The sequence below is a fragment of the Triticum dicoccoides genome, chromosome 1B, assembly GCF_002162155.2.
Source record: "Triticum dicoccoides isolate Atlit2015 ecotype Zavitan chromosome 1B, WEW_v2.0, whole genome shotgun sequence".
In the NCBI taxonomy this organism is placed as follows: domain Eukaryota; kingdom Viridiplantae; phylum Streptophyta; class Magnoliopsida; order Poales; family Poaceae; genus Triticum; species Triticum dicoccoides.
The window spans coordinates 387,357,604-387,374,881 of record NC_041381.1 but is presented as its reverse complement, the minus strand read 5'-3'; positions in this window follow the sequence as shown (position 1 = coordinate 387,374,881).

The following is a 17,278-nucleotide window of genomic DNA, read 5'->3' as shown; positions in this document are numbered from 1 at the left end:
CTCAGCCACAATCCGAAGTGAGGAGTAATATGGAGGAAGGCCTCACACACGACAATGAATGATGAGATTTGGAGGATGGACTCCGGAGCTAAGTCATGGAACTCCAGCCCGTAATAAAACATAAGCCCCCTCACGAAGGGATCAATCGGGAAGCCTAGCCCCCGAAGGAAGTGAGATACGAACACCACGCTCTCACCGGGTTGGGGAGTGGGAATGGCCTGCCCTTGAGCAGGCAGCCTATGCGAGATTTCGCCGGTTAGATACCTGGCATCTCTCAGCTTTCGCACATCTTCTTCCGTAATGGAGGAAGGCATCCACCGGCCATGAAGGTCGGAGCCGGACATCGTCGAAGGTCCGAAGCGCCTAAAACTAGAGCTTTGGGTGTTGGAACTCGAAGCGAGGGGCGGATTCGATTGGATTGAGAAGAAAGGAGTCAAGCCTTGGTCTCTTTATAAAGGAGTTGAATACCAAGAGCCCTCCCCATAACCGTTTGGGACTCGCTTTCAATTAGGGAGTCATACCAAAGGCACGGTTGGGTTACCCATGCCCGTATTGATGACAATCCCGGAATAAGGGGACACAATCTCTGCTTTGACAAGACGTGCCAAGGAAACCGCCTTGCTAAACGCGCTGAGGTGGAACAGTAAAATGATTCGAATAAAGGCCTGGCCGTGACGTGACGTCACGCTGCGGAATACGTCAGCAGATTAGATTTGTGCAAATATTATTCTCTCTACGGTGGCATGTGGAACTTATTTTGCAGAGCCGGACACTATCCTTGTGTTCAACATCTTCTATGAAGTATTCGGAGGAGGAACCCATCTTGCAATGTCGAAGACAATTTGCACAGCGGACTCGTCGTCATTGAAGCCTGGTTCAGGGGCTACTGAGGGAGTCCTGGATTAGGGGGTGTCCGGATGGCCGGACTATGACCTTTGGCCGGACTCCCGGACTATGAAGATGCAAGATTGAAGACTCCGTCCCGTGTCCGGATGGGACTCTCCTTTGCGTGGAAGGCAAGCTTGGCGATACGATATGAAGATCTCCTCCCATTGTAACAGACTCTGTGTAACCCTATCCCTCTCCGATGTCTATATAAACTGGAGAGTTTTAGTCCGTAGGACGAACAACAATCATACCATAGGCTAGCTTCTAGGGTTTAGCCTCTCTGATCTCGTGGTAGATCCACTCTTGTACTACCCATATCATCAATATTAATCAAGCAGGAGTAGGGTTTTACCTCCAACGAGAGGGCCTGAACCTGGGTAAAAACATCGTGTCCCTTGTCTCCTGTTACCATCCGCCTAGACACACAGTTCGGGACCCCCTACCCGAGATCCGCCGGTTTTGACACCGACAGAGAGCATATGCCATGGAAGTTGGACGACAAGCCCGCATCATCGACAACACCTCCATCACCTCCGAGGAAATAATCAAATGGGTATGGGCAGTCCCCTTGGCAACTGCCAAGCTTGGGGGAGGTGCCCTGGTATCGTATCACCATTACAACTCATATCTTTATAGTTTTTCTTAGTTTGATCCTATTAGCAGTATCTTGATTTAGTAGAATAAATTCATGGCATGATTTAGTTTTGAGTTTTGATTTACGATCCTTCTTTGTAATCGAGTCCGTGAGCAATATAATAAAGATTAGTGTTGAGTCAAGGGCTTGAGTATTTTGCTATGATCTTGGGTCATTAGAAGAAAAAGAATAAAGAGAATCAAAGAGCTCATATTGATCTTATTGAAAGTAATGACTTCACATAGAAAGAGTATGATGATTTAAAGTTGTTGGGAGTTGGCAAATATAGCTTGGGTCATCGTTGCAATTAATAGGAAGTAATAAGGAAAGAGAGGTTTCACATATAGATATATTATCATTGACATCTTTCACGGTTGGGAGCACTCATTAAAATATGACATGCTAAAGAGTTGAGGTTGGACACGGAAGACAGCATAATGAGTTATGTTTTCTTACATTTGAGATAAAGTATGTTGTCATGGATCCTCTACCGTGTTGAGCTTGCCTTTCCCCCTCATGCTAGCCAAATTCTTAGCACCAAGTAGAAATATTACTTGTGCTTCCAAATACCCTTAAACCAGTTTTGCCATGAGAGTCCACCATATCTACCTATGGATTGAGTAAGATCCTTCAAGTAAGTTGTCATCGGTGCAAGCAATAAAAATTGCTCTCTAAATGTGCATGACTTATTAATATAGAGAAATAAGCTTTGTACGAACTTGTTGTGGACGCAATAAAAGCGACGGACTACATACTAAAGGTTCACATGCAAGGGGCAATATAAAGTGATGTTCCTTTGCATTAAGATTTTGTGCATCAACCCTAAATGCGCATGACAACCTCTGCTTCCCTCTGCGAAGGGCCTATATTTTATTATTATCCTCTACCTTACAAGAGTCATGGTGATCCTCACCATTCCTTTTTCATTTTATCCTTTGGCAAGCTCATCATGTTGGAAAGAGTATGATATACATATCTAATTGGATGTGGGGGGGCATGAATTGTTATTGTTGACATTACCCTTGAGGTAAAAGGTTGTGGGGCAAACTATAATCCCCTATCTTTCTCTGTGTCCGATTAAAACTCCATAACCACAAATATCGCGTGAGTGCGAGCAATTATGAAGGACTAAATGATAGTTGAGTATGTGGACTTGCTTTTAAGCTCTGACATAGACTCTTTCCGATGTTATGATAAATTGCAATTGTTTCAATGACTGAGATTATAATTGTTAGTGCCCAACAATGTTTATGATTCATGCTTTGGCTTTGTGAATAGATCACTACTTGAACATGAGTAATCATATGACAAAATCTATCTATGTTGCTGTTATGAAATAATCATGATGTCTTCATGTCCGTATCTTATTTTTATCGACGCCTCTACCTCTAAACGTGAGGACATATTTATTGTTATCGGCTTTTCGCTTGAGGACAAGCGAGGTCTAAGCTTGGGGGAGTTGATACGTCCATTTTGCATCATGCTTTTATGTCAATGATTATTGCATTATGGGTTGTTATTCCACGTTATGTCACGATACTTATGGCTATTCTCTCTTATTTTACAAGGTTTACATGAAGAGGAAGAATGCCGGCAGCTGGAATTCTGGGCTGGAAAAGGAGAAAATATTGAAGGACTATTCTGCGCAACTCCAAAAGTCCTGAAACTCCACAGAATACCTTGAAATAAATAAAGAAAAATCATCGCCAAAGATGAAGGCCAGGGGGCCCACACCCTGCTCATGAGGGTGGGGGGCGCCCCCCCTGGGCGTGCCCCCCTACCTCGTGGGCCCCCTGGTGGCTCTCCGGCGCCCATCTTCTCCTATATGAAGTCTTTCAATGAGAAAAAAATCAGGGAGAACCTTTCAGGACGAGACTCCGCCGCCACGAGGCGGAACCTTGGCGGAACCAATCTAGGGCTCCTGCAGAGCTCTTCTGCCGGGGACACTTCCCTCCGGGAGGGGGAAATCATCACCATCGTCATCACCAGCGCTCCTCTCATCGGGAGAGGGCAATCTCCATCAACATCTTCACCAGCACCATCTCATCTCCAAACCCTAGTTCATCTCTTGTATCCAATTCTTGTCTCCAAGTCTGCGATTGGTGCTAGTAGTTTGCTAGTAGTGTTGATTACTCCTTGTACTTGATGCTAGTTGGTTTATTTGGTGGAAGATCATATGTTCAGATCCTATATGCACATTATTACCCCTCTGATTATGAACATGAATATGCTTTCTGAGTAGTTACATTTGTTCCTGAGGAAAAGGGAGAAGTCTTGCTATTAGTAGTCATGTGAATTTGGTATTCGTTTGATATTTTGATGAGATGTATGTTATCTATCCTCTAGTGGTGTTATGTGAACATCGACTACATAACACTTCACCATTATTTGGGCCTAGAGGAAGGCATTGGGAAGTAATAGGTAGATGATGGGTTGCTAGAGTGACAGAAGCTTAAACCCTAGTTTATGCGTTGCTTCGTAAGGGGCTGATTTGGATCCACATGTTTCATGCTATGGTTAGGTTTACCTTAATACTTTTGTTGTAGTTGCGGATGCTTGCAATAGAGGTTAATCATAAGTGGGATGCTTGTCCAAGTAAGGGCAGTACCCAAGCACCGGTCCATCCACATATCAAATTATCAAAGTACCGAACGCGAATCATATGAGTGTGATGAAAACTAGCTTGACGATATTCCCATGTGTCCTCGGGAGCGCTTTTCCTATTATAAGAGTTTGTCCAAGATTGTCCTTTGCTACAAAAAGGATTGGGCCACCTTGCTGCACTTTATTTACTTTTGTTACTTGTTGCTCATTACAATTTATCTTATCACAAAACTATCTGTTACCACTTATTTCAGTACTTGCAGAGAATACCTTGCTGAAAATTGCTTATCATTTCCTTCTGCTCCTCGTTGGGTTCGACACTTTTACTTATCGAAAGGACTACGATAGATGCCCTATACTTGTGGGTAATCAGGCCACCCGGCAAGACCCTCGCCAAGGGCGCCAGCAGGGCCACTGCCAGGCCCACGCCAGCAAAGTCTCCACCGCCATTCGCATGCAGCCGCCGACCCAACCGGCTGGGCAGGCACCTGCATGGCAGCATGCAGCCCTTCGTGGAGGCTTCACCACCGTGCCACCTCAGCTGCCTGCCTGCCTACATGGCACCGCATGCATCGTTGTCCAGGGCGCGTGTCAAAGCAAGGAGGGGCGGCAACGGATGGGACGGGCCTCGCCCCCGTCCCCGATAGAGTGAAGAGACGCCTAAGCCTCACATTAAATGCGCTTTGTCCTGTAATACCAGCGATAAGCTCGCAACACTGTAGCGCTTTCTACCTCATGTGTTCCACTGTGGCAGCCCCTTTTCGCCTATGAAAGGAGGCCCATGCCGCTTGGGAGAGGGATTCGGCTCTTTGAAACCTGGCAACGCCCAGAGCTAGTTCAAGAGCTCAAGAACACTAAATACATCCACCAAAGCAGGATCGTAGGGTTTTACGCATCTTTGCGGCCAAAACCTGGGTAAAATCTCCCTTGTGCTGTCTACTAGTCCCGCTCTTCTCATGATCCCGCGCCCCGCAACTGTAGTAGGGATTCTTGTGACCCCATAGGTGTCGTTTCCCACTGCCATCTTTAGCGTGCCAGGTAGGGGGCGCAAATTGTGAGAATCTAGTCTAGTAGTTGGCCCAGAAGTTCATCATCGCCATGGCTCCTAAGAAGAAGACGACCATGGCGATCGGTTCATCCGGGACCGGACTGCCATCACCAGTGCGGGCCACTAGCGGGCCAGTCATGGAGAGAACCCGTGGCGCGGCCCGCGAACACCCACATCGCCCTGGTAGTCCAGGCCCGGCGGGCGGCGTCGTTTGTACGACGGGCGACGAGCCGCGCGGCGGCGGCCCCAGAGATGGAGTCGGGCCCCCCGCAGGCAGCGCGGGGCCCTCCAGGGGCATCATCGTACCGCCAACCGACGGCGCAGCGACATCCAAGACAACAACGCCAGCGCCCACGGCGCGCTCTTCTCAGATCGTGCGCGATGAGCAGCGCCGCCCCGCTGGTGACCCAGGGTGCCGCCCTGGGAAGAGCCACATGCGCCCTTCGCAGGATGAGGGAGGCCAGCGTGCGCGCCAAGGCACCAACAAGGATGGCGGACAGTCACGGAGCCGTGGTGAGGCTCCTTCTAACGTGGTTAGAAGTCGAAACGCATCGCGGTCCACCCAGCTCTCGCCACCGCCCACGCCAGCAAAAGCCCTAGCATGCGTGCAGCTCCTTCTCGACTTCCCTCCCACTGCGGAGAAGCTTGACGAATGGAGGGTCGTTGTCCGGAGCCTCATCGGCATCGCCAACAACAATGAGTTGCGACCGGCAGGACCCGTGGGCCGTCGCTCCATCGATCCACCGCCTGGGGGCCGAGTCAGAGGTGATGTGGCCACGTTGTACTCCCCTCCTCTGCACTGGTCACCGCGGGCGATGACCCGTCGTGACGATGCTCGTGATGATATCTCCATCGCGTCGTCTGACCCACGAACCAACCGCGATTAGCGCCAAGTCCTTCGGGAGCAGGCTCATCAGGACGCTTGAACCACCATCGAACACCGACGTGACGCGCGCCACCAGTCGGATAGGAGAGCAGGGCCCGCTACGGACCACCCAGCGCCAGGAGGCTACGGTGGCCTACCCTACGAGGTGGGTTGTCCGGCTTTCACCCGTGAGCTGCGGCAGTTCCAGTGGCCCTCCCACCGCACGTTCAAGCCCGGCGTTGGCGAGAAGTACAACGGCAAGACTCACCCATCAGAGTTCCTCAGCATCTACACCATCAGGATGCAAGCTACTGGGGCCCGCGATGATATGGTGCTTGCCAACTATTTCCTGTTGGCACTCAAGCCTAATGTTATGTCATGGTTGATGCACTTGCCGATGGACTCAATCTCTTCTTGGGCGGATCTATGCCATGAGTTTGTTGGCGCCTTTACCGGAGGTCACCAAGCTCATGGCCAGGCGAGTGATTTACACATCATTCCCCAGAAGGAAGGAGAAAACTTGCACAAGTACATCCAAAGGTTCAGCCGGGTGCAGTACAACATCCCCGATGTTCATCTCGCCGTTGTGATCAGTGCGTTCCACCAGAATGTGCGCAACCGCAAGATGCGCGAGGAGCTGGCAATGAACAAGGTCAAGGATGTGGCTGAGCTTTATGTTCTGGTCGATCGGTGCGCTCGCGTTGAAGAGGGAAGGAAGTACCCCGACGAAGATGCCGGCGCGGAAACTGACTCCACTAGCGATACCTCCGCCCCTGCGAAGAAGGGCCAGCGTCGTAACAGGAAGCGCAAGGGCAGGGCCGTGCTTGTCATCAAGGGATCCGACAACACTGGTGCCACCAAGAAAACCAAGGCGAGCGACCCCGGCAAGGAGGTTGCCGGGTGTGTCACTTTTCGGGCCTTGGCGGCTGCCGACAAGCCAGGAGGCTCCGACAAGCAGTATTGCAAGATCCACAGCACCAAGGGCCATGACCTCCAAAACTGCCGGCAAGTAGAGCTGCTCGCTGGGAAGCAGAAGGCCGAGTATGAGCGGCGGGACAAGGAGAAGGGCCAAGATGGTGATGAAGGGTTCGGCAAGAAACGTGGCGGCCAGGGAGGCCACCGCGGCAAAGATAGTCAGCAGGAGAGGCCCGCTCGGGGCCGCGACAAGAAGCAGGAAGACGATGATCATGACGGGGACGATGAGTCCGGCGACCACGAGTTCCAGAAAGCCACAGAGGCCATGTCCATTGATGGTGGCGCCTCACTGCATACATCCCACCGCCGGCTCAAGCAGTGGGCGCGTGAGATCACAGCGGTGGAGCCATCGTTCAACGCACGAAAGCCGCTGAAATGGTCAAGCACGCCCATCATCTTCGACACCGGGGACCACCCTGACCGCACTACTGCGGTCGGGTGCTTGCCGTTGTTGGTTTCACCAATGATCCGCAACCTAAAGGTGACAAAGATGTTTGTTGACGGCGGGGCCGGCCTGAACTTGATCTCGCCTATTGTGGTCAAGAGATTGCAGATCCCTGATGAAGACCTCGAGGAGACGGGCGCGTTCCAAGGAGTTAACCCGGGGAGGAGCCAGCCAAAGGGAAAGGTCACGCTGCCCGTGACCTTCGGAGGCGAGCTGAACCACAGGACGGAGAGAATTGTTTTTTATGTAGCCGAGATCCCCTTGCCTTACAACAGGATTTTCGGCCGCCCGGCGCTAGCCAAGTTCATGGAGGCTTCACACTATGCCTACAACATGCTGAAGATGCCCGGGCCGATGAACATCATCACCATCCCTTCGACAAGAAAGATGCATTGATTTGCGTCGACCAACTCTACGGGAGGCAGTTGCAGCAGCTACCGCTAAGGCACCTGCTCCTGCCGACAGAGCCCAGGGAGGGAAGAAGACCGGCGAGACCCCTCGGACCCACTCCGGCAAGTGCACCTCTTCGGGGTGTTGCGCCCCCGTTGAGGACGTGCCAGAGAGCTCCGCCGGCAAGAGAAAGAAGTCCAGAGCTACACCACCGGAGACCAAGAAGGTGGCCATCAAGGAGGACGACACGGGTGGGGCTTTTACCATAAGCTCCACCCTCGACATCAAATAGGAAAGCGAGCTCATCACTTTCTTGCGGGTGAATGTCGATGTGTTTGCATGGCAAGCCTCCAACATCCCCGGCGTTCCCAGGGAAGTGATTGAGCACCATCTTGCTGTCTGTCCTCATGCGCGGCCCATCAAGCAGAAGGTCAGGAAGCAAGCTCTAGAGAGGCAAGAGTTCATCACGGAGGAAATCAGGAAGCTAGAAGTGGCAGGCTTGGTAAGAGGAGTACTCCATGCGACGTGGTTGGACAATCCGGTAGTGGTGCGCAAGGCAAACGGGAAGTGCAGGTTGTGTATTGATTACACAGACATCAATAAGGCTTGTCCAAAGGATCCCTTCCCATTACCGTGTCTCGACCAGATTGTTGACTCCACGGCTGGGTGCGACCTGTTATCATTCCTCGATGCCTACTCAGGATATCACCAGATCTTCATGACAAAAGAAGACGAGGAAAAGACAGCATTCATGAGCCCATGTGGTACGTATTGCTTTTTACGGATGCCTTTCGAGTTGAAGAGTCCAAATTGGTTTTGAACCTCAGCTACATAGAAATATGGAAGCTTATATGGATGACATAGTGGTCAAAACCAAGGACAAAGCAACACTTGTGCAAGATCTGGAGGAAACATTTGGAAACCTGCGCAAGATCAACCTCAAATTGAACCCTGAGAAGTGTGTCTTCGGTGTCCTGTCCAGCAAACTTCTCAGGTTCTTTGTGTCACAGCGTGGGATTGAAGCAAACCCAGAAAAGATTAGGGCCATCGAGCAGATTGAGGCACCCAAACGGATCAAGGACGTGCGTCGGCTCACTAGCTGCATTGTCGCCATGAGAAGATTCATCTCCAAATCCGCAGAACGTGCCCTCCCCTTTTTCAAGATCCTGAAGAAGACGGGCCCAGTGGAGTGGACCCCAGAGGCCGAGGCGGCGTTGCAGGACTTGAAGAAGTACACCTCCTCTGCTGCGGTGAGGGAGTCCCGGACTAGGGGGTGTCCGGATAGCCGAACTATCTTCATAGTCCTGGAGTCCGGCCGATGATGATAGTTCGGCTATCCGGACACCCCCTAGTCCGGGACTCCCTCAGTAGCCCCTGAACCAGGCTTCAATGACGACGAGTCCGGCGCGCATATTGTCCTCGGCATTGCAAGGCGGGTTCCTCCTCCGAATAATTCATAGAAGATTGTGAACACCAGGATAGTGTCCGGCTCTGCAAAAATAATTTCCACATACCACCGTAGAGAGAATAATATTTACACAAGTTCAATCTGCTGACGTATTTTGTGGCGTGACGTCACACCACAACCAAGCATTTACTTGAATTGTTTTTATTGTTCCACCTCAGCGCGTTTAGCGAAGCAGTTTCCTTGGCACGTCTTGTCGAAGCAGAGATCGTGTTCCCCTTATTCCGGGATTCCCATCAATACGGACGTGGGTAACCCAACCGCGCCATCAATCGCGGCGCTTGGGGGATGTCCGCCCATATAAGGGGATAAAGATCCAACCCTTTTACCTGCACCTTCTTCCTCCTTAGCTTATCCATCTCTGTGAACCCGAGCTCCAGCGCCCAAGCCCGCACATCCCACCTCAACCTTCTCTGATCATGTCCGGAGCGGGAGGCAAGTGGATGGCCTCCTCCGTCACGGAGGGGCAGATCCTGAAGCTGCGCAACGTCGGATACTTGTCCAGCGACATCGCGCATCGGCTCCCCAACGAGGGAGAGCTCATCCCCACCCCTAGGCCCCATGAGAGGGTAGTATTCCTTCCCCATTTCCTCCGTGGACTGGGCTTCCCACTTCATCCCTTTGTCCGGGGGCTCATGTTCTACTACGGCTTAGATTTCCATGATCTGGCCCCGAATTTCATCCTCAACATCTCGGCGTTTATCTTCGTGTGCGAGGCCTTCCTCTGCATCCAGCCCCACTTCAGCTTGTGGCTCAAGACCTTCAGTGTCAAGCCAAAGGTTGTGAAGGGCAGCCAAGCGGAGTGCGGAGGCGCCATGGTGGGCAGGATGTCCCACGTTATGTGGCTCGAGGGCACTTTCGTGGAAACCATCAAGGGGTGGCAATCGGGGTGGTTCTATATCACCGAGCCGCGTGACCCTGAATGGGCAGCGGCCCCCGAATTCAGATCTGGCATCCCCACACGGCTCACCTCCTGGAAAGAGAGTGGCCGGATCTGGGGTGATTCAGAAGAGCTGACCGGACTCCAAGCTTGCGTCCAGAAGCTGGTGGACAAGAAGCTCAAGCTCGTCAACGTGGTCCAAGTCATGCTCATCTGCCGGATCCTCCCGTGCCAACGACGGGGCTTCAACATGTGGGAGTTTGACCCGGCGCAGCACCAGACCCTGAGCGGGCTCTTCGACACGACGTACGAAGAGGTCTGGAAGGTGTTGTTCAAGGGCGCCGAGACTCCCGCATCCTCTACCGAAGATCGCGGATTCAGCTCGCAGCGTCCAGCCGACGAGGTAAGTGATTTCATCCTTTATAGAATGCTTGTTTTCCATAGTTTGACTCTATGCGGGATCTAAACTCCCTCATTCCTTTGACAGGACTGGCTGGCGAAGGCCGAACAGACTATATGTCCGGCCCCATTTCCAGAGGACCCAGTGGACGCCCGTCTAACGGGGCTACTGGCTCCGGCACCCCATGTGGTGCCGGAGAAGAAGGCCAAGAAGAAGGCCACTGGGACTCGGAAGAGTTCCCGTTTTCAGGTGCTATCGGATGATGAATCCGAGGCCGACTCCTCTCACCAAGGTGAGGAGGAGAAGAAGAAAGCCTCTTCCCCAGCGGGGGGAGAGAAGAAAAGGAAGGCCTCCCCAACAAGGGAGGCCGAAGGGTCCAAGAAGGGAAAAACTCTTCCCCCGGACTGCTCTACCAACGCCAGCGACGACGACGAGGATTGGCCTCCAAGGGCCAAGCCCCTGGCGAGATCGTGAGTATCCGGACTCCCGAATAACTACATGGTTTGTCTTTTTGCCACACAATGTCTTTCTAATGCCGCATACAACCCTACAGTCCGCCCAAGGACAATCTCCCCGCTTCGTCGAGCGGGTCCTTAGGTGCGTCGGATATGGATTCTCTTCCGACCGCCTCCACCCCCCGTGGCCACAAGAGCCGTTGCTACTATATCTAGCGGCAACAAATCAAGTGGTTAGCGCCGCACTAGTGGCACAGAGAGAGGTCGATGAAGAGATAGCAGCAGCGGCAGAGTCAACGGTTAGCAGGCTAGAACCCTCCCCGGCAGGGCTCGGTCCCGGCGAGACTGAGTCCCCGACAGGGCTCGGTCCCGGCGAGACTGAGTCCCCGACAGGGCTCGGTCCCAGCAAGACTGAGTCCCCGGCAGGGGCTGACGCCGGTGCGGCAGGGCCCGCATGACCAGATGAAGTGGCGCAAAGGAAGAAGATGGTGCAACACTCGGTTTACTTCGTCAGCTCCCTTTTACAGGGAGCTAGGTCGAGGTACTCGGGTGTGCAAAAATTGCTCTTCGGCCTCCTTATGGCCTCGAGGAAGCTGCGCCATTACTTCCAAGTGCACGAGATCATCGTGGTCACCCGCCTCCCGTTGCAACGGATACTACATAACCCAGATGCCACGGGGAGGATCATGGAATGGGCCCTGGAGCTGTCAAGTTTCGGTTTAAAGTTTAAAAGTACCTCGATGATTCAGAGCAGGGTCTTGGCGGAGTTTATTGCAGAATGAACCTAGACGCCTTACTAAGAGGTACAGGAGACCACTCTCCCCGGCAAGGAAACGAGGCGCAACTGGATCATGTACTTTGATGGGGCCTTTTGGCTGCAAGGTGCCGGTGCTGGTGTACTGCTTGTCACACCCACCGGAGAGAACCTCAAGTATGTCATCCAAATGCACTTTCCCTGGGAGATGTCAACCAATAACACCGCCGAGTACGAGGGTTTGCTTGCCGGTCTTAGGATCACGGCGGACCTCGGAGTCAACAAGCTCATCGTTAGGGGCGACTCACAACTCGTCGTCAAGCAGGTCAACAAAGATTACCAAAGCCCATTGATGGAGGCCTACGTGGATGAAGTGAGGAAGCTAGAGGAGCGCTTTGACGGTATACAAGCGGAGCACGTCCCTCGGGCGGAGAACGACATCGCCGACTACTTGTCAAAGCGCGCTGCCCTTAAGCTACCTGTGGAACCAGGTACTTTTGTGCTTCAGCTGACTCAACCATCTGTCGAACCATCAGCCAGGCAGAACAAGCGAAGGAAGCTAGGCCCCAGCAAGTACTTCCCCTCCGAGCCTTCCGGAGCCGTTGGCGAAGGTACTGCCGCGGATTCCAGCCTTGTCGCGGGTTTGCCAACTCCGGCAGGGCCTGAGGCCATGGCCGTAGAGACGGCCGCTCCCGCGGCAGAAGAAATGCCTTTAGTCCTTGCCGTCGAGCCACAGTCTCTAGCATGGGCGCAGCATACCGTCCGATTCCTCCAAAGAGGAGAGCTTCTTGAGGGGCAGGAAGAAGCGGAAAAAGTAACCCGCCGGTCAGCTCTGTATCAACTCGCTGTTAGCGTTTTGTACAGAAGGAGACCAAATGGGGTGAAATTGAAGTGCATCTCCCGAGAGGAAGGACTAGAGCTGTTGGCGGAGATACATGGAGGCATATGTGGCTCCCACATTGGGTCAAGGGCCCTTGCCAGCAAGGCTTTCCGGCAATGCTTCTTCTGGCCCACCGCCCTCCAGGATGCGACGGCACTAGTAACCAAGTGTGAAGCGTGCCAGTTCCATTCAAAGAAGCTTCATCAACCAGCTCAAGCCCTTCAAACCATCCCTTTCTCCTAGCCCTTCTCGGTCTAGGGGCTCGATATATTGGGCCCCTTCCCCCGTGTCGTCGGGGGCTTTGAGTACTTGTACGTTGCGATTGACAAGTTCACAAAGTGGCCGGAGGTGGAGGCAGTGAGGAAGGTGATGGCGCAGTCAGCCATCAAGTTCTTCAAGGGACTAGTTTGCCGTTTTGGGGTGCCCAACAGGATCATCACCGACAACAGCACACAGTTCACAAGCCATGCCTTCACGCAATACATTGAGGATCTCGGCAGCAAGGTCTGTTTTGCTTCCGCGGCACACCCACGGAGCAACCGCCAAGCGGAGAGGGCAAATGATCAAGTTCTGCGAGGCTTAAGAACAAAGACTTTCGACAAGCTGTGCAAAAGTGGAAGGCGCTGGATTGATGAGTTGCCGACGGTTCTTTGGTCGATCAGGACGCCGCCAAATCGAGCCACCGGCCAGACACCCTTTGCCCTAGTTTACGGGGTAGAAGCAGTTCTCCCCATGGAACTCATATACGGGTCACCTCGAGTGCTCGCTTATGATGAGCTTGAGCAAGAGCGACTGCGACAGGATGACACAACGCTCCTTGAGGAAGATCGTCTCCGGGCGGCTGTGAGAGTAGCACGCTACCAGCAAGCCTTGTGCCACTACCATAGCTGCAAGGTTCATGCCCGGAGCTTTGAGGAAGGCGACCTTGTTCTTCGGCACGTTCAGTCAGCCAAGAATTCCAACAAGTTGACGCCAAAGTGGGAAGGCCCTTATCGGGTAACGCGAGTCACCAGGCCCTACGCAATCCGCCTGGAGACCGAAGATGCCGTTCCAGTGAGTAACTCCTAGAACATCGAGCATCTCCGTCGGTCCGCCACGGAGAAGAGGAAAGCAATTGGCAAGGAAGTGGCTCGTCTTCTGGCCGCTGAGTTCATCCGTGAGATATACCACTCTAAGTGGCTTGCCAATGTCGTTATGGTTCCAAAGAAAGACAAGCCTGAAAGATAGTCGATTTCAAGCACATCAATTGGGCGTGCCTGAAAGATCATTTTCCTCTGCCCCGCATCGACCAGATAGTCGATTCGACTACGGGATGCGAGCGACTGTCCTTTCTAGACACTTATTCCGGGTACCATCAGATCCGACTATTTGGACCCAATGAGATCAAGACAGCTTTCATCACCCCGTTCAGGTGTTTTTGTTATGTCACCATGCCCTTCGGCCTCAAGAATGCTGGTGCCACGTTCATGCGCATGATCCACAAGTGCCTACTCACTCAGATCAGTCGGAATGTGGAAGCATACATGGACGACATAGTGGTTAAGTCACGCAAAGGTTCCGACCTGCTGACTGACCTCGCTGAAACCTTTGCCAACCTAAGAAGGTACGATATCAAGCTCAATCCATCAAAATGCACATTCGGAGTCCCAGGCAGAAAATTACTCGGTTTTCTTGTTTCCGAACGAGGAATCGACGCAAATCCAGAGAAGATTGGCACAATCCTCCGAATGAAGCGCCCGGTGCGAGTGCATGATGTTCTGAAGCTTACTGGTTGTTTGGCTGCATTGAGTCGATTCATCTCACGCCTTGGTGAAAAGGCATTGCCTCTTTACCGACTGATGAAGAAGTCTGACAAGTTCAAGTGGAATGACGAAGCAGAAGCAGCGTTTGAAGAGCTCAAAGCCCTGCTTTCCACCCACCCGGTGCTTGCTGCTCTAGTCAGTAAAGAGCCTCTTTTGCTTTACATCGCAGCCACAGGACAAGTTGTTAGCACAGTGCTCACGGTCGAGCGGGAAGAGGAAGGAAAATCCTTCAAAGTTCAACGCCCAGTCTATTACATTTCAGAGGTCCTGACCCCGTCCAAGCAGATATACCCTCATTATCTAAAGCTTGTTTATGGGATCTACTTAACCATGAAGAAGGTTGCACATTATTTCTCTGATCATTCAGTTTCAGTCGTCAGCGATGCTCCATTATCAGAGATCCGTAACAATAGAGATGCAACTGGTCGAGTGGCAAAGTGGGCGATTGAACTTCTTCCATTGGATATCAAGTTTGAGGCAAAGAAGGCCATCAAGTCTCAAGCAATTGCAGATTTCCTCGCAGAGTGGACAGAACAACAGCAGCCGACTCAAATACAGTCGGAACATTGGACCATGTTCTTTGATGGGTCCAAGATGTTGAATGGCTCTGGCGCAGGAGTGGTTTTAGTGTCCCCACGAGGAGACAAGCTCAGTTATGTCCTCTAGATCCACTTTGATTCTTCTAACAATGAAGCTGAATATGAGGCACTATTATATGTGTTGCGTATGGCTATCTCACTCGGCGTCCGGCGCTTGATGGTCTACGGCGACTCAGATTTATTGGTCAATCAGGTAATGAAGGAATGGGATGTTAGGAGTCCTGCAATGACTGGTTACTGTAACGCAGTGAGAAAGCTAGAGAAGAAGTTTGAGGGGTTAGAGCTCCACCACATACCTCGACTCAAGAATCAAGCGGCCGATGATCTGGCGAAGATAGGTTCCACTCGGAAGCCTGTCCCCAGCAATGTGTTATTGGAGCATCTCCATACTCCGTCAGTGCAAGAGGATCCCTTCAAGGAAGAGCCCCCGCAACCGATAAGTTCAACCAACCCGACTGAGATCGAGATTCCAGCTGTAGTCGACCTGATCATGGAGGTCTTGGTGATCACACCCGACTGGACAGTGCCGTACATTACGTACATTCTCAGGAAGGAACTCCCAGAGGATGAGGATGAAGCCCGTCATATAGTCCGTCGATCCAAAGCCTTTACAATGATGAAAGGGCAGCTTTATAGAGAAAGTGTCACAGGAGTGGCTCAGCGCTGCATCACCCCAGGGGAAGGTCGAATGATCCTAAATGATATCCATTCGGGGACCTATGGTCACCATGCGTCCTCTCGGACCATTGTGGCCAAAGCATACCAAGCGGGATTTTACTGGCCTCGAGCAAATGAAATTGCTAAAGATATACTCGACAAGTGCGCAGGCTGCTAGTTCTACTCCAACATGTCCGACAAACCTGCGTCTGCCTTGAAGACTATTCCACTCTTCTGGCCATTTGCAGTCTGGGGGTTGGACATGGTCGGCCCCTTCAAAACCGGTGCGAGTGGTTTCATGCATTTGCTTGTAGCAGTCGACAAGTTCACCAAATGGATTGAAGCTAGGCCCATCAAGAACCTTAGTGCAAGCACCGCGTCAGTTTCATCAAGGAGTTGATATTCAGATACGGAGTTCCTCACAGCATTATCACAGATAATGGCTCCAACTTTGATTCTGACGAATTTAAGGCATTCTGTGCAACCCAAGGCACTCGGGTCAATTATGCATCAGTCGCAGACCCTCAGTCGAATGGACAAGCGGAAAGGGCGAATGGTTTGATCCTCCAAGGATTATAGCCCTGCCTAATGTGTGAACTCAAGCATGCTGCTGGAGCCTAGGTAACAGAGTTGTCGTCCATCTTGTGGGGGCTGAGAACAACGCCGAATCGGTTGACTGGCCGGACTCCTTTCTTCTTGTTGTACGGTGCCGAGGTTGTACTTCCGAGTGATTTGCTTCACAATGCCCCCCGAGTGGAACTGTTCAGAGAAGCTGAAGCGGAGCAAGCACGAGAAGACGCCGTTGATCTCTTGGAAGAAGAGCGTGAGATGGCTTTGATCCGGTCGACCATCAACCAGCAAGATCTGCGTCGACTCCATGCCCGAAACATCAGAGGACGAGCGTTCCAAGAAGGAGACCTGGTACTCCGAGTGAATCAGAAACAGCCTCACAAGCTTGCTCCGGCCTGGGAAGGCCCCTTCATCATCACCAAGGTGCTTCACAATGGAGCTTAACACATCTACAACATATCCAAGAAGATGGACGAACCACGTGTGTGGAACGCAGAGCTGCTCCGCCACCTCTACACATAGATCACTCGACCTACGAGTTGTAGTAAAAGTGTTTCAGTTTGCTTCTCAAAGACAAGATTTTTCCAGTATCATAATGATCAGTTTCCCATAAACATATGTGTCTAAAATCCCCCAGTGGGTGGCTTAGCTGCGAATCCAATTCGCCTAAGTTAAAAAATATTTCCGAGTGGAGAGCAATCCTCCCACTCGGGGGCTTAGCTGCGACCCCGTATTCGCCTAAGTTAAAAACATTCCAAGTGGAGAGAAATCCTCCCACTCGGGGGCTTAGCTGTGACCCCGTAATCTCCTAAGTTGAAAACATTCTGAGTGGAGAGCAATCCTCCCACTCGGGGGCTTAGTTGCGACCCCGTAATCGCCTAAGTTAAAAACATTCAGAGTGGAGAGAAATCCTCCCACTCGGGGGCTTAGCTGCGACCCCGTAAGCGCCTAAGTTAAAAACATTCAG